Raw genomic sequence first — 22,264 nt, forward strand, 5'->3', positions numbered from 1 at the left:
TTTGTATTTGGACTGTTCTAATTAATGACGAGTTTTAAAAGAAAAAAAAGGATATATACATGCATGTATGAATTATGTAATTGTGAGGCATGAATGTAGTACTACCAGCCTATAATTAAGACCAAATTAACTATTAAGCTAATTGTGTAAGAGTCAGACTCTGCTTGTTTTAACTCTTTTATAAAACCTCGGTTAGTGGTTTTAAGGAATGGGTAACATTATAACTTTCTCATAAAACAAGTAAGATTCTGTTGACTAGGCAGAGAATGCAGGAAGTTATTGAAAAGTATTAAATGTATACATATGTGTCTATAGTTGGAATAAAACTGAAATGAACTATATTTGGATAAACTATTATCAGAAAACCAAAATTAATGGCATACTAACAAGCATTATTACTACTAGCAATGTTACTACTACTAAAATTTATACTCCAGATCTATTGCATAAAAGAGAATATATCTTGCCTCTTCAACACAATATACTTAAATTTATTTTTCAAAAAAAGATATTCTTAAACATACTATATAGCTACATACAACTCTTACCTGGTCAACAGGTTGGGAAAAAATAAATCGTCACTAAAAAAATTTTAAACCACCAGACAATAAGCAAAGACACAAAGAATAAACCTAAAGCCAGCCACACTCACGTTTTTTTAAAGATTTTAAGCTCAACAGCAACAAAATTGTAAGTTGTACAATCATTAATCGTATCACTCATATCCACAATAGTTAGCATTTCTAAATTATATCTTCATTGTGAAAAATAGTAACACTACATAAAAATTACTTAGTGTTTTTGCATGTTTTGAAATAAATGAAATGTGTTTTTTAAACTTTAAATAGATGATTTGGTCTACATAATTTTTGCCATTATTTGTTTTCTAATTATTGCCATACTTTATTAAAAACCACAGTAAAAAATCAACAATCATGCATTTAATTATAGTAAAAATGTCTCAACATATATTAATAAATTTAGATGTGAAATAAAAAGCAACATTTGTTTTGGGTTTTATCATAACTATAAGAATGTATATTTTGGTTTCATTATCTTAGTAGATCATTTTTTGAAAACAGCACAACTTTATTCCCTCCCCCCAGATTTCACTTCCTTTTATATGGTATGACAAATGAAAAAAATATATATTTTCTTTTTCTAAATTACTTTCTATTCAACCGTTCTATGAATGGATGTATAGCTACATGAATGGGTATATAGATACAGAATTCAAAGGGACTCAAACTGCACACTGATCACAAACTCAGACAAAAATTTTTCACAAAGGTAGGTAACAGTATAAATTCTCAAGCCATCAATGAAAATTCCAACAGCTAGAGCCATAGAGAATATGAAACGAATTCTTATCACTAAACACAGTCAAAATTGTTTTATTTTTTTCTTTAAAAATATTAAATATTAATTGCTCTTTTGCTTTTTGTTTTTACCTGAGATGATTTTCTCCTATGATCACTTTCTTCACTTCTCATATCCATTTTAAGTTTTTCCCTAAAACAACCACAAAAGGAGAAATATCAGACAACTGCTGTCTAGGAGAATCATCTGGCTGGATGGTGGGAATGAAGGTAGACGGTCGAGAACAAAACACAATGTCAAAATGGGCAAAACCTTTTAAAGTATTTTTTTTTAAAGGCTTGGAAGACTCACAGAGCCCCACCCAAGGCTACTCATATGACATATAATGTGGTTTCATAGTTTGCATTTATGCGTTCATTTTGGTTGGTGTTGTTTTCACAGTAACAGTTTTGAAAGTGAAAGGAGGCATGGCTGTTAAAGAAGCGACTAGGTTTTGCACAATGAACTAGTGAAAGCTGAAAAGAGATTTGGATTTGGCATGGAGCTTAATAAGATAATTAAGAGTGTAGAGATTAATGGCTCCTAAAAATAACATTTAAAATAATGTTTTTCAACTAAAGGATCTTGAAACATGAAAACAGGTTTATAAATGTTAATTAAGCCTGTGAAAGTTGATGCTCCATTAGCTGAGGCAGCATGAAGGAGCAAGGGCTATTTTTTAAATAATTAGTGAACAATAACCGATAAACTTAATAAAACGTTTTATTTGAATATTATCAGTATATAGGGTAATTGCAATTTCCCATAATTCTTCATGGAATAACAAAAAAGAAGGTAGAATGCATCAGTTCTATAATATTTTCTCTTTGTTTACCCTACATATTTTCAATATGATAAAATATGATTTTAAAAGCACAACAGTTTGCTTAAAGTTTATTCTTTTCGTGGAAAATATTATAGCACCAATTCTTAATATGCAAATCATAGTCTTCATTCATATACGCTGTATTTTTAAGAAGCACTTTCTCTTTTTAGCAATTTTTGAACATGTTTAGAAACAGTTTTAATCAAAATTAAAATAGGTGGAATACATCTGCTAATCCTTTCCCACTGAACCAGGCAAAACTGGGTTTTGTTATGAAATGCTTAAATTGCTTAGCAATTTACTTGTACAAATAGACAAAATAATTAGAATGCAATGCATTTATCTACTGAGCCAATCATTGCTTTAAACTTAAAACAAGTTTGTATGTACTTTTTCCACTAAAATACTTAATGGATATTTCCAGCGCTCTCTGGAACTGCCCTAAGACAAATGCTTCTTTTAAAATATATTTTAAAAGAGAGTATTATTGTGAAACAAGCTTCTTTTTTACTTAGCAACTGAGAACATGATCTTTACGTCTCTATTTCGGTTATACTGAAATCCTGGTAAATAGTTTAAATAGAACTTCCCCCAAACTAATTTTATTTGTCAGTAGTTTAATGTATCTTCTAATATGACCCTTTTTTTTTTAGAAGTTCAAAAAGTTTCTTCTTCCACATTTCAAATTATGAGTCACAGCAAACGAAAGCTTTAGTTTCTTTAAACAGCTAGGACTAAACGCTCACTTTTCTTAGATAGCAAAAACTAATACTGTACATGAAAAGCATAGATAACATATTAATGTCTTTCCAAACTTCGATGTATAACAAAAGTAAAAACATGTACCGTCCTTTCCATAGACATTTTTCTATTTTTACTTAAGTTTCTATTCTAATCAGGATTAGAGCAAGACAGCAAAAGGAAAAAGTTAATAAGAGTAAAGTGGGTGATGAGCTAAATAAGAGTACATTGAAAGTTCAAGGTTCCCCTTTTATATAAGAGTAGGCTTAAAAAGAAACAACAAAAAAAGTTATACCTGATATGAAAGGTGCGATTTCACCAAGTGCAATATATTGCTAATTATGCCATATTTTTTGAAATAATAAAAATAAGGAAGGCTCATTTGGTTATGTTGCCTTACAAAGCTGCTTTACAAAGCCCGATGTCTCTGTAGGTATACAAGCCAATGTTTGCTTTTTTTTGGTTTGTTTTGGTTTGGATTTTTGTTTGTTTGTTTTTGTTTTTGTTTTTGAGCAGGAGCGTCTCATTTTTTTTCAGCACTGTTGCATGAAGTAGGACAAACTCAGATTTTTTTTTCTTCAGGGCTCCTGTTATTTCTTGGAAAAAAAGGACCAGGGTGCTTGTCTTCTTTTTCTTCCTTCTCGGTATTCCAGGCACAAAGCACTGCGCAGAAGCTGCACCAATCCTTGCTGTCCCTGGCAGCAGAATGGTAGAAGGTGGGAGAGACCAGGAATCCTTCCAGGCTGAGCTGACTTTAGAAATGAGGATTGCACACGTTTGTCTCCTGAACCAAAAGGGTGAGAAGGCAGGGTGCCAGTTTGCTACTCTGCTGCAATGATCTCATGCTCACTGCTGCGGCCGTCCTGTTTGCCCTGTTCAAATGCCTGTTCATTATAAACCAAAAAAAAAAAAAAAAAAAAAAAAAAAGTACTTGGATTCTTCAGCAAGCAGAAAGGGTATTAACATTAAAAAAAATCAGCAGTAAGAAAAGCCAAAAAACAAAAAGCACATACAATTTTAAGATTCACTTGTTATGCCTCAATATTCTGTTTATATTTTTCTTTCTTTTTTTTTTCCTATTTAGAGATAAGCATCAGAATTTATCAGGCGTGAAAGGGACAGCCTCCTGGTGGCCTGCCAAAAACCCAGAATAAAGGCGAAGTTGTGCTTCAAAGCTCAGTCGCTTGCTGAGTCTGGCTAAAGTCAAGTATTAAGATCCACCATTTTCTGAGCCATGCTAGAAAAGAAGAAAAAAGTCAGGACGGTTGCTGCTTTCCAAGTCTCCGTTGGCACCATCACAAAATCTCAGTCGTAAGGTCACATGATTCTCTGCCAAATGTAGAGTGCATTCCCATCAAACCATTCTGCTGATACTGCGAAGGCAGCTATTGTCTCGTTTAGACCCAAAGTTCAGCCCACTCTTCATTGAATTAGCTGAAAAACGCATCACCTTTGGGGGCTGGGAGTCATGGAAACGTCTACCTGGCAAGCTGCCCACTTTTTCTGCCCATCAACCAGAGATGGAATTGTGCTGCCTGATGCAACGAGGACTTGGAATGTGAAGACTCGTCCAAAGTGAATCTGATTCTTGCAACGCCTGTTTCAGTTTGCACAGAAAACTCTGGCTTCTTTTATTTAAGGTGGTGGGGGGGGGGGGGGAGTCTTTCCTACTAACTGTAGCAAATAAAGGTCTGAACATGCCTACTCTGCAACTTTATTTCACAACACACCCAAATGGTTCTCAAATGAAAAGACGGAAGCCCTGCAAGTGTTCTGAGTTAAAGGCATCCCATCCTCTGTCTCCTACTCCTTACTAATACATGCAACAAGCTCAGGACATTTGTTTTAGTCTCTCACATTAAGATTTAAAATCTGTGTGATTCTTCTTGCTTTCTATTACTTTCTGATTTTATCTGGCACACATTTTGTACTACATGGCCACAAAATCCACTAGCAACAGTAGGGATGCATTATTGCTTCAATCTCCTTCAAAGTGGTCCCCAGAGAGAGCTAGTTGTCTCTTCAACCACACAAAACCTTGCAACTGGGTTCTGTGGTAATCCTCATCAGTACCTAGCACAGCTGCTGTGCTGGTTTGCTGAGAATGACTCATGTAAGTAGTGCTCTTTCTGTTCCTTCGCTAGCTACAGTTTGCCTGTTTGGCATGAAAGATGCCTTTGAAAGATGTAGGGAATGTTATCAACACCTCTCAGGCAATAAAATGAAATGGTTCCCCCTCCCCAGTGAATTTCCATTCTAGCAGGCGACCAAAGTTCCCATGGAGGAACATTTCCAGACTTTCTAACAAAAGTACAGTGAATTAAATCTTTCACCATTTCCTTAAGCAGAATCTAAAGCCAGGCGGGAAAACAAGCATTATTAGTATTTAAACCAAACATACTCAGTAGTACTAAAAAGAATCATGTTCTTCTCCTCCATTAAAAAAAATGGTTCGGTAATGGGAGATCTTTATCTAAAGTATAATTATGCTTGCAAAAAAATTATTTGCAGGACTTTACCAAACGATGGGCTAACATTATCCCTCCTCCATGGATATACAGCCACACAACACACATTACATGGCAAAGGTTTAAAGATAATCAAACCACGATTTAACTAAAAATCAATCATCGTCATCATCAAAAAAAAAAAAAAAAAGATTCAGGGATCTAGGAAACAGACCCTAAAAATAGTCTAGGTCTTTTTTATGCCATGTTCTTTGGGTCACTTTCTTTTGAAATGATAGGAGGGAATATGCACATGTGCACACATGCGCACATGCACACACACACACACACACACGGGAACCATTCTGGCATCTTCCCCATTTGTAATTCAAAATACAAACAATTCTAAACCATAAAACAAAAACTGACACATGTGCTGAAATTAAAATTGCTTTCTTCTAGGTTGCAAAATTCTGGGCAAATTTTGCTAATGCCCTAAGCACATGCTTGGAGTGCCTGGTGGAAATCAAGCATGGGCGACAGACACCTATGTCTCATGCTTCAGCATAGCAAGAATCAAGTAGATAAGCTCTTACAGAAAGAAAAATTTAGATTTTCAGTTCTCATTCACTTATTCAGCAGGTATTTATTAAGTACTAGAATGTGGGTTGGCCTTGTGACAGGCACAGGGTAATAGCAATGAATCAAATGAACCTGCCCACCCCCCCCTCCCCCGCCCATACGGGAGTCATTCAGAGAGAACTTTCAAGTGAGAAAAGCTCACTTCTAAATGTAAGTGTCTCAATAAATGCTAAAGGAGACTTTATTGGTGATAAAGGAATCAAGAAACAAACTAGCAGAAATTGGAAAGTAAAAGTGAAATGGGTATTTAAAAGTACATTACAGATAGAGATGTGTTGTTTCAAGTTTTCTCTTTTTTAATAGAAAATTTATTAGTCAGTTTTTAATCATTCTGTTTAATTTCCTTAAAGAAACTACTGTGAAAATTGAATATGCTGCCTTCCCAATTAAAAAAATATATAAAAAAAGAAAAAAAAGAAAGAAACAGGTGAAATTCACTTCCAGGAAGATGTAGTAGATAGTTTTTCCTAATCCTTCTGCTAGGTACAATGAAAAAACTCTGGACATCATACGTAAGACAAATGTAAGGAGACTCTGAAAGATGAAGAGAAGAAGACAGAACAGCTAGGGACCTCAGGACCCAAGGAACAACACCGTGGTTAATTCCTTGGATTTTAGTTTTGCCTCAAATATCCAAACTTAAAGCTGAAGAAGCTGACAACCCAGAGACACCAACTGGTGCAGACCAGAGAAGCCCCCAACAAAAGCCTGTTCTCTGTAGCCAAAGAACCAAGAAAGCAGCAGCACAGAAAGACAGAAAGCACTGGGACAATACCACTTTGCTCCAGTCAGACACCACACACGCAGCCATCCCTAACCTGCAAAGGCCCAATGAGGAGCCTCCTACTGACCCTTGTTAGGCTAGAACAAAGCATCCTAACCTCCTCTCCCCAATCCTAGGGTGGTGTAAGGAAGTCTGAGTAGGGAATTGGGATTGGGACTTTTGTCCCTGTCAGCGGATAACAAAGTCTCTAACCTGATGTATTATCATCAGTAGACTCCAGATAGGGATCCTGGACTTCCACTGCAACTCAGTAATAATGAGGCACTCTTCTCTCTCCCTACTAAGGTTGTGTTGGACAGAGAAGGCCAAGTGGAGAGTTGGGACATTAGAAACTGCCCAACCCTACAATTCCCCAACCTGTAAGGTACCAGCAAAGGCCATCATGGGAGCAGTAACAAAGCACTCCCATTACTCCTAGCTAATAAAGTATCAATGGATGCCTAGTGGGGAATAGGAACGCTCACCACCACCCAGCAGTAACACAGAGCCCTCCCACTCAGGAGTCAATGCTAGCCAGGAGGGAGAGACTTGGACTTCCGTCTATACCTGCAATGACAAGTGTACCCCCTTTCTCTGCTGGAGTAGTGTCAGAGGAATCTAGCTAAAATCAAAAGTTTAAATAATAGTAATATTATAATTAAATAATAATATAAAACTGAAAATAATCTGTCATACAATGAAGCAGAAACATCTCTAAATAAACATTAAAAAAATTAAAAAAAAAAGGGGGGGCGCCTGGGTGGCTCAGTTGGTTAAGCATCCAACTTCAGCTCAGGTCATGACCCCACGGTTCGTGAGTTCAAGCCCTGCATCAGACTCTGTGCTGACAGCTCAGAGCCTGGAGTCTGCTTTGGATTCTGTGTCTCCCTCTCTCTCTCTGCCCCTCCCCGCCTCGTGCCCTGTTTCTGTCTCTGTCTCTCTCTCCCTCAAAAATAAATAAACATTAAAAAAAAGAAACATCTCAAACTAAATGTAAAAAGACATCAATACTTGTGAACACCAAGATAATAGAGATATTAGAATTATCTCACAAAGATTTTAAAGTAGCCATCATGAAAATGCTTCAGTGAGAAATTATGAACATGGCTGGAACAACAAAAAAAATTAAAAGTGTTAGCAAAGACATAGAAGCTTTCTAGAATAACCAGATGGGAATTTTAGAACTGAAAAACATGGTAACTACGATAAATAAAAAAAAAATGCAGGGAGCAAAGGAAAGAACCAGTGAATAAGAAGAAAGAACAATAAAAATTATCCAATCTGAACCAGACAGAGAAAATATACTTTAAAAAAGTAAACAGAGACTTAGGAAACTGTGGAACTATACTAAAAGATAAAACATTTGTGCCATTGGAGTCCCAAAAAGAGAAAGAGGGTAAGGCATAAAATATGCTAAAAATGGCCCAAAACTCCCAAAAGTTAGCAAAAGGCATGCAGATTTAAGAGTATGAACACACCACAAGCAAGGAAAAAAGCAAAGAAATCCACACCAAAACATATCATAGTCAAACTTCTGAAAACTAAAGACAAAGAAAAAATCTTGAAAGCAGCAAGAGAAAAACATAACCTTACCTTCAGAGGAAAAACAATTCTGACAAGTAAATTTCTCATCAGAAACCATGGAGGCCAGAGGAAGGGATACAATATTTTTAAAGGCTGAGAAAAAGAGCTGTCAGTCCAGAACCCTATATCCATGGAAAATATCTTTTAGGAATGAAGAGGAAATCAGGACATTATCAGATGAAGGAAAAATAATATAATTTTTCAACAGTAGACCCACATTAAAATAATAGCAAAGGAAGTTGTCTAAATAGAAAGGAGATGATAAAAGAACCTTGGACTTTTAGAAAGGAATAAAGAATTCAATAACAAATTTATGAGTAAAAACAATAGACTTTCATTCTCTGAGGTTTTCTAAATTATGTTTGAATAATTTAGAATATATTCCACAATTATAATAATTTGTGGAAACAAAAATTTAACAATGTCTAATGTGGTTCTAAGTGTATGTAGAGGAAATATTTAAGACAATTATAAATGGGTATGGACACAAGTACAAAAAGGGAGGTAAGGTTTCTGATTTCACTAGGACTAGTAAAATATACACCCATTGTACACTGTGATAAGTTATGTATATATGATCTAATACATAAAACAGCCTCTCTAAAAACTACATAAAGAAATACACTGAAAAATACTAGGTAAGTCAAAATTCTAAAAATTCTAAAAATTGTTTCAAAAACCCACAGGAAGACAGGAGATATGAGAAACAAAGAAGAAAAAAACAAAGAAGAAACTGGTGTGCTTACGCTATAACATATCAAAAATTAAATTGAATGTAAATTGTCTGAATATGCCAATTAAGTGGCAGAGATATGCTTAGTGGATTTTTAAAAAGATGGCTGAATTATATACTGTCCAAAAGGAACTCAATTCAAATACAATGATATACACAGGTTGAAAGTAAAAACATGGTAAAACATGTATGTGTGTTATGTGTTTATGTTATATGTTATACCTATACATAGATATATTATATCTGTTTTATGCAAACATTAATTTAATAAAGCAGGAGTAGCAACATTAATATCAAGTAAAAGAACTTCAATAAAAAATTACCAGAGACAGAAATAAACATCATAAAATGATAACAAAGAATATCCAACAAAACAACATAACAATCTTGAATGCACATACACAAAAGAGCTACAAAATATGTGGAGTAAAAGTGGTAAAATAGAAAGAAAAATAGACAAATCCATCATTACAACTGTAAACTCAACGTACCTCTCAACAATGGACAGAACTGACAGAGAATTAGCAAGCATATAGGAACTTAATATCATCAACAAACAGGATCTAAACGATATTTCTAGAATGTACACCCAACAAAAGAGGAATACACGTTCTTTTCAAGTGCCCATAAATATATTCCAACATAGGCCATATCCTGGTCCATAAAGTAATTATCAACAAATTAAAAACAAGTGAAATCATACAATGTTTTCTGACCAAAATAGAATCAAACCAGAAAACAGTAGTAGACAGATAATAGGAAAATCTCTAAACACTTGGAAACTAATCAACACACTTCTAAATAATCCGTAGGTCAAAGAGGAAGTCTCAAGGAAAAAAAACACTGGAGTAAATGAAAATGAAAATAGAACATAGTAAAACTTGCAGGACACAGCTATAGCAGTGCTCAGAGGGAAATTGATAGCACTAATTGCATACATTAGAAGAGAAAAGTCTCAAATGAATAATCCAAACTCCAACCTCAACAACCAAGAACAAGAAGAGTAAAATCAATCTAAGGCAAAATACTACTACTACTACCACCAGTACTACTAAGGATAAGGATAAGAGCACAAATAAACGAAATTAAAAATAGAAAAACAATAGAGAAAATCAGTGAGGCTATGAGTTGGTTCTTTGAAAAGATCAATAAACTTCTTGGCAAGGCTCCAGGATTCCTGACAAATAAAAAAGAGAGAAGACACAAATTGCCAATCAGGAATGAAACTGGTATATCACTACAGACACGTAAAGACAATACTGGAAAACTACAAACACTAAACACAGAACTTAGATGACTCAGATGAAGTGGACCAATTCTTCAAAGATACAAATTACCACCAACTCACCCAATATGAATAACCATTTAACTATTAAGGAAATCGAATTTATAATTTAAAACTTGTCTCAAAAAGAAAACTCCAGGCCCAGATGGTTTTGTTGGATAATTCTAACCAATATTTAAAGATGATTTAACACATATTCAATACAATTGTTTTTAAAAAATCCAAGAGGGGAAAATTTCCAATTTATTTTATGACTCTAATGTCATCCTGATACTAAACCCAGCCAACATAGTAGAAAAAGAGAAACACATAGACCAATATCCCTAACAAACATAGACTTAAAATCCTTCATACTATACTAGCAAATACAACTCAGCAATATGTAAAAAGAATTATATACCATGGCCACTTGAAGGTTATTCCACAGATGTAAATCTGTTCCAATATTCTGAAATCAAACAACATATTCACCATATTAATGGCTAAAGAAGAAAAATAACATGATGATACAAATAGATGCAGAAAAATTCAGCACCCATTCATGATTGAAACTCTCCGACAACCAGGAATAGAGGGAAACTTCCTCAATCTGACAAAGATCTCCTATATAAAAAAACCCCACTATAGTTAGTATTCTACTTCATGGTGAAAAACTAAATGCTATCCCCCAAGATCATCAATAAAGCAAGGATGTTCACTATTACCATCTGTTCGATTTAGTGCTTTGAGTTCTAATCTAGCTGGTGTAAATAAGGCAAAAAGAAAATAAAATAAAAAGGAAATAAAATGTAGAAATATAAACACAGCATTATTAAAATCGCTCAAAATTTAAATACTTGGGTATAGATCTAACAAAATGTACAGAACTTGTATGCTGAAAACTATAAAATGCTGATGGAAGACACCTGAGAGATCTGGGGCGCCTGCATGGCTCAGTTGGTTAAGTAACCAATTCTTGATTTCGGCTCAGGTCATGATCTCATGGTTTGTGAGATCAAGCCCCCATGGGTTCTGCACTGACAGCACAGAGTCTGCTTGGGATTCTCTCTCTCCCTCTTTCTCTTCCCTTCAGCTGCTCATATTCTCACATGCCTATGGCTATGTCACAAAAAAAAAAAAAAAAAAAAAAAAAGAACTTAAAGAAAAAAAGAAAGAAACCCAAGAGACCTGGAAAGACATATCATATTCATGGACTGCCAAGTCTCAGCATATTAAAGATGTCAATTCTTCCCAAATAGATACAAAGGTTTAACAAAATTCTCAACAAAATTCAGAGAAACTTTTTGTAGATATATATAAAATTATTCTAAACTTCACATAGAAGAAACTAGCATAGCTAAACCAATTTTGTTAAAAAATATGTTGGGATGAATTGTCTAATTTCAAGACTTATTTTACAACAGTATATCATTTAATATACTAATATTACATTAATATTATATATCTATATAATAGGATATTATTATAGTAAATACAACAATAGATTACTATTTGATTGTAATCAAGACTGTGTGGTATTGGCAGACGTATAGGCAGGTCAATGAAACAAAACATGGAATTTAGAAATAGACCCACACATATATGCCCAACTGACTTTTAATAATGACACAAAACCAATACAATGGAGGAAAGGTAGTTTTTTCAACAAATGGTATTGGAGTAATTGATCATCCACAAGCACAAAAATAGGGAGAGAGGGAGAGGGAGAAGGAGAAGAAGAGGGAGAGAGAGAGAGAGAGAGAGCTTTGACTTACATCTATACAAAATTTATACATCTTATAAAAAAATTAACTCAGAATGGGTTGCAGACTTAAATGTCAAGCATAGAACTTTTCATTAATAACCTAGAACAAAATTTTTGGGATCTGAGGCTAGCTAAAATGTTCCCAGAATTGACACCAAAATCACAATCCATAAAACCTAATACACTGGTCTTTGTAAAAATTAAAAAAAAACTTTGCTCTATAGTAAATTCTATTAATAAAATTAAGTAGATAGATAATAGATAGATAAAAAGACCAGTTACCGATTGGAAGAAAATATTTTCAGACCACATTTGAAAGGACCAGTATCTAGACAATGCAAAGTATCTAGATAATGCAAAGTACTCTCACATCTCAACAGAAAAAAAAAAAAAAAAAAAAAATTCAAATAATCCAAATGGAGAAAATGGGAAAAAGATAAAAAAAAAAGACATTGCATCCAAGAGCATATACAGATGGCAAAGAAGCACACTGGAAGATGCTGAACATCAGTAGCCATCAGGTAAATGCAAATTAAAACCATGAGATATCACTACACTCCTATTAGAAGAGCAAAAACAAAAAGCAAAATAGTGACCACACCAACGTTGGTGAGGATATTGGGTCACTGATATTACTGTTGATGAGAGTGTAAAATGGTACAGCAACTCTGGAACACAGTTGGTCATTTTCTTTTAAAAAGTAGACATATGCTTACCATACGACCCAGTAATTTGGCTCTTGGGCACCTATCCCAAAGAAATGAAAATGTATATTCATGCAAAAACCTGCACACAAATATTTACAACTCTTTTCACAAGAGCTCCAAACTGGAAACAACCCAGATGCCCTCACACTGACAAGCTGTCGAACAAACTATGGTACATCCATGGGATGGGATACTACTCAGCAGTAAAGAGGAGCCAAGTATTGATATAGTCAACAACCTGGATGATTTCAAGAGAAATTATGCTGAGTGCAAAAAAGCCAACCCCCAAAGGTTATATTCTACATGACTACATTCTAAATTCTTGAAATGATAAAATTATCGAAATGAAAATGGATTAGTGTTTAAGGGTTGTTAAGGCGGGGTCAGGCACAAGACAGAAGTGGGTGTGGTCAGGGGAAGGAAAAAAGAAAAAGAGGTTAGAGTCGGAGAGAGCCAAAGCATAAGAGACTCTTAAAAACTGAGAAAAAACTGAGGGTTGATGGGGGGTGGGGGGGAGGGGAGGGGGGGTGATGGGTATTGAGGAGGGCACCTTTTGGGATGAGCACTGGGTGTTGTATGGAAACCAATATGACAATAAACTTCATATATTGAAAAAAAATAAAATCTAGGTTGTCTGATAAAAAAAGGGGGTCAACATGAAGAATCCTTATGATGATGGAAATATTCTGGATCTTGAATGGATCCATGTCAGTATCTAAGTTGTGATATTACACTATAGTTTTTAAGGTGTTATCACTGGAGAGAACTGGGTAAACTACACATGATATATCTTTTTTTTGGTTTTTAAGTAACAAATACACCAAGGCAACTGCTTTTACTGGTGGTGTGCACTGCTCTTTGTGTTACTGTAAAGAAAACTCTCCTGGAAAGATCTGAATGTCCTAGTTGCTTATTGGTTTGTTTAGACTTGAAATCCCAGAGTGCTAGTCAATGAACAGTGATTTGATTGGCTAGGAAAAATTAGCTTGGGGAAATGTTCTCAATCAGGGGGATGACAGACTCTTCTGTAAAGGGCTGGGTAAGAAATGTTTTAGGTGCTGCTGGTCATATGCTCTTTGTTGCAATTACTCCTCCCGCTAAATGCCGTATGAAAATAGTCCTAGACGATGCATAAATGAAAGAGTGTGGCAGTGTTCCAATAAACTTTATTTATGGGCAACAAAGTTTTAATTCATCAATTTTCACATACAAAATGTGTTTGCCTGCTTTTTCAAACACGCATAAATATAAAAATCATTCTTAGCAAATAGCCTACAAAAACAGGTCCTGGATTTAGCCCGTGGGCTATAGTTTGCTGCCCTCTCAGCAAAATAACTTTTCTGGAATCATCTACCGTCTCATGATTCAGTTTCATTTCCTTCTCTTCTTGAACATCTTCTACATTTCAAAGCTGCTAACTGCTCCCATTTAGGAATTCCTCATCACTGTCTTTCCATCTATATTTCCCCTGCTCAGGGTATCAAGCGATACAAACACAAGTTTAACTGTTAAAATGTGGAGCTTGGGACAAAGTAGAAAATTGGATAACTATCATGTTTTGTTTACATTTCTTCATAATTTCAGTGAGAAATAATGCTTCCTTTTGCATGCCCTGAGAATCTTTAAAAGAGGAAACTGTATGAGCAAATGACTTGAAACATTCGAATTTATTTAGATCAGAAGTTGAAAAAAAAAAGTAAAAGATAGAAAGGCAAAAAGAAACAGTGTGGCTTCTGTAGGATATAGAACAAAGTTGTTCAGAGAGAGTAAATCCTAAAAGTTCTCATTGCAAGGAGAAACTTTTTTTTTTCCTTCTTCCTTTTCATTTTATTGCACCTATATGAGAAGACAGATGTTAGCTGAACCAGTTATGGTAACCATTTCACAAGATATGTAAATCAAACCATCATGCTAATCGCTTTAACTTAAAGAGTGATATATGCCAATTGTTTTCCAATAAAAGTGGGGAAAAAAAAGAAACTGGTATGTTGTGGTTATAGGTGTCACTTACATGGTAGTGGTGGGGGTTGGGGGGTAAGAGATGGCATTAAAAAGCAGAAAAGAAGGAGCTCATGAAATTAAAAAAAAATAGATTGAAATTGTTAAATTGCTTAAATAAATTAATTAGACTGAGATGGCTTAATGTCCTAGAAGCCTTTATAAGCAAATCAAAACCCGGGTTGCCTGAGTGGCTCAGTAAGTTGAGTGTCCGACACTTGAATTTGGCTCAGGTCATGATCCCAAGTCATGAGATCGAGCCCTGCTACGGCCCCATAGCTGGCTCCATGATGAGCGTGGAGCCTGCTTAAGATTTCTTCTCTCTCTCTCCCTCTCCCTCTCTCTCTCTCTCTCCCCCTCCGCCCTTCTCCTCCTCCACTTTCTCTCTAAAATAAAATATTGATATTTGTATTTATATTTATTTATATTCACCAACCAAGACCTATGCCCCAAGGTTAAGAAAGAGAAAACTGGGGCATCTGGGTGGCTCAGTCATTTAAGCTTTGGACTCTTGGTTTCAGCTCATGTCATGATCTCATGGTGCATAGGTTTCAGCCCCATGGTCCAGGGCCTGCTTTGGATTCTGTCTTCCTCTCCCTCTGCCCCTTTCCCTGCTCATGCGCTTGCACTCTCTCAGTCTCTCAAAAATAAATAAATAAACGTAATAATAAAAAAAGAGAGAAACCTAAAGACAACCAATCACAGACAACTAGGTGTTTTCAAATAAGGCAACTGCTTAAGCAATGGCCAAATAATTTCTTGCCCTGCTTCTGTATCTTCTCTATAAAAGTCTTACCCCTAATGCCCATTGATGGAGTCCTTCTGAGCACTTCTAAGTGCTTTTGGTTTGGGGCTGCCTGATATGAATCAATTTTTGCTCAAATAAATGATTAAAATTTTTAATATGCCTCACTTAATCTTTTAACAAAATTAAACTTAGGTCAGGAGAAAATAAAACCACACCAAGCACAAAGTGAAATTTAAAAGCAAAGCCTAGATGGAGTAAGGATCGTATATAATAATTTGTATATTCCTGTAGTCAAAATTTTCATTGAGGTCATGTAGGTAAAGGGGCAAGCTTCTAATGGAATTATTATTTTCATGAAATATAAGATTTTTTCCACAAATTATGTTTAAAGACACTATAGGCCGCAGTTATTAAATCATATAAATGAAGGACATCCTGGAGTCCTTAGACAATACTGTCTAGAATTTCTTTAGAAAATTAGAATAGACAAAGAACAAAGCATTTTTTAGAAATTAACTTCAAGTATTTATTAAAGAAAATTAAATTGATTATTATTTTTACCCTTATGATCAACTAAAAATGAAGACACATTAAGAACTAATGACCGCTCATTATCTTTTTTATCAAATGATAAAAATTGATGAAAACATTTCAATTGGAATGAGAAGTTTTAAATAAACATAATTTCTTAAAATACTGACCATAAAGTAAAATGAGATTTATATCATACTGATATGAGTTAATATGTATATTTAAAAATCCTGTTAAAAAGCTCTTTAATAGAGGAGCACCTTGGTGGCTCAGTCGGGTCAGCACGTGACTCTTGATTTCAGCTCCAGTCATGATCTCAGGTTCGTGAGATCAAGCCCACATCGGGCGGCATGGATCTCTCTCTCCCTCTCTCTTTGCCCCTCCCCCACTCATGCCTTCTCTCTCTCCCTTTCTCTCTCAAGATAAAGTTAAAAAAACCTCTCTAATAGATAGATATGCATAAATATGAATTTTTATTGAGAATTCTCAAATTATAGGTCTGGTGCTAAGCAATTTATGTGATTCAGTTGATAACTCTAAGATGGACTTCTCCAATCCAACTTCTATGAGAATGAAGAGTATCATACATGTATGGTTATCTTTGCTGGTACAACACTATTCATCACATGTTGGAGAAAAGAATGCTATTTTTCAGTGTGTGATAACATGGGTGTTTTAAGTGGCTTAGGGTTTTAACCATTACTTTTGCAGTAACTATGGAATTGTGCATTTCAATTTTTATTTTTTCAAAACAAGAACCTGAATAATTTGAAATTTTCAGCATATGGATCTTTTCTAGGTAATTTTTAAAAATGCCTTTTTTGCTGCTTTTGGCTATCTGGGCCTCCTCAGATCTAGAGGTTTGGCCCACAAGTAATTAGTAGATTCTTTTAAACTTTGGCTAACTTACAAATTTGAAGTACCAAAATCATCTCCTGAACATACCAAATAGATTATAAGGACCTGAAATAAATTAATACCAGATTAAGAAAAATATCAGGCTCCCAAATTCAAAGTGTATGTTGTAAATGCTCTCTTTTCTTGGGTCTTTTAAATTTTTTTTAATGTTTATTTATTTTTGAGAGAGAGGGGGGCTGGGGGGAAAGAGATTGGGGGAGAGGCATAGAGAGAGGGAGACAGAATCTGAAACAGGCTCCAGGCTTTGAGCTGTCAGCACAGAGCCCGCTTGACGTGGGGCTTGAACTCACGAACCATGAGATCATGACCTGAGCTGAAGTCGGACGCTTGACCAACTGAGTCCTTTCTTGCATCTTTTAATAGGTTCTAGTAATATATTAAGAGAATGAAAAGGTAAATCATATCAAGTTTAAATTAGTATATTTGGATAGTTAAAAATGCTACAGACTGGTAAAACCACTGGTTATCTTATTAATCTGATTTTGTTTAAGAAGAGCATTATCTTGGGGCGCCTGGGTGGCTCAGTCGATTAAGGGACCTATTCTTGATTTTAGCTCAGGTCATGATCATACTGTCGTGGGGTTGAGCCCCACCTGGAGCCTTGTGTTGGCTCCTCGCTGGGCATGAAGCCCACTTGGGATTCTCTCTCTCCCCTCCCTCTGCTTTTCCCCCACACGCGTGTGCACAAGGTTCTCTCTCTCCATAAAAGAAATAAAAGGAGAGCATCTCAAATATGGGTGATATTTTATTTCTTGGCTTACAAACAAGTGAGGCTCACATATTAAGCAGTCTTGTAAGTCTGGCATCTTTTTTGCGCACTTAGTAGCTATGCTTTTTATATAAACTAATTTCAGGTTTCATGGGAATGAAGAGCTAGAACTTCCGTTTAGCAAAATGAAAGTTTTTTTTATTAGAGTTAAGCACCAAAGTCATAAAACCAAGGCATTCCTTTCTACTTAATGGGAAGCACCATGAGGGTTTCCTTGACTTAATATTAAATGTTCAGATAACTTCACTAATTGTATCTCCAGAAGTAAGTGGTAAAGCTTTTAGAAACGAGCAGAACATAAGCCAAAGAAGTCCAGTCAAGATCTGATCAGAGGGGCACCTTGGTGGCTCAGTCGGTTAAGCATTGGACTCCTGATTTCGGCTCAGGTCATGATGTCACTGTTTTGTGAGATCAAGCCCCACTGTCAGTGTGGAGTCCGCTTGGAATTCTCTCTCTCTCTCTCTCTCTCTCTCTTTCAAAATAAATAAATAAACATTAAAAAAAAAAGATCAAATCCTAGATCTGAGGCAATATTGGGAGTACTGCTGGGAAGGACATGACTTCACTATTCCCTTTTGGCAACTGGAACTATTTGACAGGACTGTTTCTCCGCATTCAAATGAATATGCTCAAGTGATGTCCCAGTGTAATGTAAGGATGTTTGGTGAATCAAAACCAGAATAATAATTAATTAATGCCATCCCAGAAAGGTAGAAGCAGTCCATTTTAGAATGGATTCAAGTGTCTCAGTGCACTTGAGAGGCTGCACCTTGGTTTTCTGTTCACCACATCTCTCCAGACTTTTTCCAGTCTGTTCTCAATACTTTTGAAGTCACGTATGACCTGACTTTACTCTCACACATGTACTGCCTATTACCGGTACTTTAAAATAATTTTGATTTCAGATAAAATTGCCCTCAACCTCCCTGCCAACTTGTGGTTGTGCTGGTTGGTGTTGTGTCATTCTGCAGGTCTGCATATCTTCTGTATGTGTGATGACAGATTCTCTTTAAAAGGGGTGTGGTTGAACCAAGAGTGGGCAGAATTAGCCAAACATGGATTAGTCATATGCTGCCATCTGTAGTCAATTGTGATAAATTTATTCCAGATCCATAATGGGAATTCTCCAGATTATTCCCATATTGGTGGTCTGACTGCAATCATTTTTTTACATCTCCAGGAGAAGCAAATGAAAATTCCATGGGATACTTACATTTGGAATCATGTCATGGGCTACAGAAGGAACTTACTGTTCATATTTTGCATGTAATCTTTTCTCTATTATGATGTTAATATGAGTGACAACTCTGTTTTTTGTTTATCAACAACCTTCATTTGTGGGTAATGCAAGGATAATTTTATTCATATTTCCTTTATGAATTAAGAGCATTTTTAATTACCCAAAACACTATGTGTAACTAAAAAAATAGAAGTGATTTGTACATGAATTGAAAACACTTTAATCCGTTCTTTTCCCTATTGTTCCCAAATTCTTTAGCAGTAAGAAAGATATTACAGATATCGTCAGAGAATGCAATATACACATATTACTTTTCAGTACTGAAACTTTGTTATATGAACAGGGAAATCACATTTAAAAACATGATATGTGATAGATGTGTGTGTGTGTGTGTGTGTGTGTGTGTGTGTGTGTGTATAGCATATTTTAACTTACCAAACAGAACATATTATCATAACTTTAGTTTTACAGGTAGGTTTAGTTTTATAGGTGTCATTATTAAGAGCTTTGGTTATTGAACTTTGGTTGAACACAGTGTCCCAGTTCTGTAATGGAGCATGACAGTCTTTCACAAACAAGAAGGTAGATCAAGAGAATGAAAGACAAGCCACATGCTAGGAGAAAATAGAAGCAAAAATCTATCTGAAAAGATTATATATCTGTATCTATAGACATATATATATATATAGATATAGATCTATATAGATATAGATCTATAGATCTATAGATATATAGATATATAGATATAGATATAGCTCTATATAGATATAGATATATAGATAGATATAGATCTATATAGATATAGATATATAGATTATATAGATAGATATATAAGATTATATATATCTATATCTATATAGATATACAGATATAGATATATACCTGTTATCCAAGATGTATAAAGAACTCTAAAACTCAACAATAAGAAAACAAACAACCTAGTTAAACAATGGGCCAAAGCCCGTAACAGACACCTTGCCAGAGAAAATATACAGACGGCAAATAAGCATATAAAAATATGTTCCACATCCTATGTTATCTGAGAAACGCAAATTAAAACAACAATGAGATACCACTACACACTTACTAGAGTGGCCAAATTTTGAAACACTGACAACACCAAGTGCTGACAAGGATGTGGAGCAATGGGACCTCTCCTGCATTGCTGGGGGGAATGCAAAATGGTACAGCCACTTTGGAAGATGTTTTAGGAGTTTTTACAAAACTAAACATACTCTTATACTATATGATCCAGCAACTGCGCTCCTTCGTATTTACTCAAAGGAGTTAAAAACGTACATCCACACAAAATCTACACACATATGTTTATAGCAACAGGTTAGAAGGAAAGAAGGGGCGATAAGGCCCAGCACAGTGAAACTACTCTGTTTATTGTAACAGTTACAGCTGTCATTATATATTTGTCCAAACCCACCCGAAGTACAACACTGAGAGTAAATCCTAGCGTAAACTTCATGAACTTTGGGTGATAATGATGTATTCATGTAGGTCCTTCAGTTGTGACAAACGCACCACTATGCTGGGGGATGTGGGTAATGAGGGAGGCTATGAATATGTGGGGGAAGGTGGTATATGGAAAATTTCCCTAGAAAATCTACTCACCAAGAAGAATGTGTTCCCTTAACTTGTCAAGACATCAAGCGTCTGTGTAGCCCTACTGGACATAGTATAAAGTCAATATGAGTTTTCAAAAATAGACTCTGGTTATTTTTCTCTAAACTACATGGTTTTTATATATTTCTATTTTTTATTATATTTCACATTGTATGATATATATTTTACAATTTGAGTTTCAACAACTTCATTTACTTTTCTTTCTTTGTCTCTGTCAGGATGTTAATGTTTTCCTATCTGTCAGGGTCTATGCCAGCTCCTTATTTGCAGAATTTAATCTGCTGTGGCCTAGAAATAAACATATAACCAAAACATTATAGTAGTGTCCAGGTTGCCATCATTCAATTAATAGTTAATAAATAATGAGCATTATATATGTGCAAGGTGCTATGCAAGAAATAGGCCCATATCTTCAAAAAGCTCAAAATCACGTAGAAATGATAAAACACGTCAGAAAGTTCTTTAACATAGGCCAAATGTTCTTCCTCCAGCAGGTTATCACAGTAAGACATAGGTACCTTTAAAAGTTGACAGGAGTGCCTGGGTGGCTCAGTCGGTTGAACTTCTGACTTCGGCTCAGGTCATGATCTCACGGTCCGTGAGTTCAAGCCTCGCATCGGGCTCTGTGCTGACAGCTCAGAGCCTGAAGCCTGCTTCGGATTCTGTGTCTCCCTCTCTCTCTGACCCTTCCCCATTCATGCTCTGTCTCTCTCTGTCTCAAAAATAAATAAACATTAAAAAAATTTTTTTAAATGTTGAATGTGATTGAGAATAGGTAGAAGGTTGAGTGAGAAGGGGTGAAAATACGAACTAGAAGAGCTTTACGTGGACCTAGACACTGATGGTTAAGTTAAATCTGGAAATTAATTCTGTGACATATTTTGAAATTCAATCTATGCTTTAAGTATTACAAAAAAAATCATATACTTGATGGGATGTGTGCTACAAAATTTGTCTGACATTTAGTTTGAAGGTATCTAGAAGGCACCAAAAGAAGTAAGTATTTGGTGTAATAACTATTTTACCCCACAACCAATAACATACACAACTTCACGCCAAAGACAGAAAAGAAGAAGATAAAGTTCAGATATAATGCATATACCTGAATAAAATAATTATTGCATGTTTTGTTTGATTAAATAGTTCACATATGACAAGGTGGACCTGAAATCCTTGACTGCTTTGAAAATAATTTTGAGTCGATTTCTAATGAACAAACTCCATGTACTGCTTGTCCAAATGTGTTTTTTTATTATTTGAAAATGGAAAATGATATGAAGAGAGAAAAATATGTATGTTTGTGTAGTGTTATTTACTTATAGTTGAATAATTAAAGGTATTCCTTATAATGGCTTCAATTTTAAAGAAAAGGAACATGCTATTATTTGTTATTTTCATTTTAACATAGGAAAGAAAAGGAAGAAACTAGATCAGCAAAACTAAAAGTAATATTTACATATGCTAAATACATACTTTGGTTAAAATAATCTGAGACACCTTAAAATAGAATCTGTTTTAGAAAACAGCTCATAGTATAGTCAGAATCGGGTCAGGGTTGACTGTTAATTTCACTTGCTTTATTCCCTTCACAAAC

General features: G+C 35.1%; 1 long non-coding RNA gene across 3 annotated transcripts in view; it reads right to left on the bottom strand.

The window, feature by feature from the left end:
- Positions 1-351: 351 nt before the first annotated feature.
- The window catches only part of LOC125920807 (uncharacterized), a 329,534-nt gene continuing 307,621 nt past the window's right edge, over positions 352-22,264 (bottom strand). For all 3 annotated transcript variants that reach the window (XR_007457205.1, XR_007457203.1, XR_007457204.1), the window contains one exon: positions 352-1,512. This is a non-coding gene — a long non-coding RNA (uncharacterized LOC125920807). The remainder of the gene's footprint in view (positions 1,513-22,264) is intronic.

The sequence above is a fragment of the Panthera uncia genome, chromosome C2 (assembly GCF_023721935.1).
Source record: "Panthera uncia isolate 11264 chromosome C2, Puncia_PCG_1.0, whole genome shotgun sequence".
NCBI classification, from domain to species: Eukaryota; Metazoa; Chordata; class Mammalia; order Carnivora; family Felidae; genus Panthera; species Panthera uncia.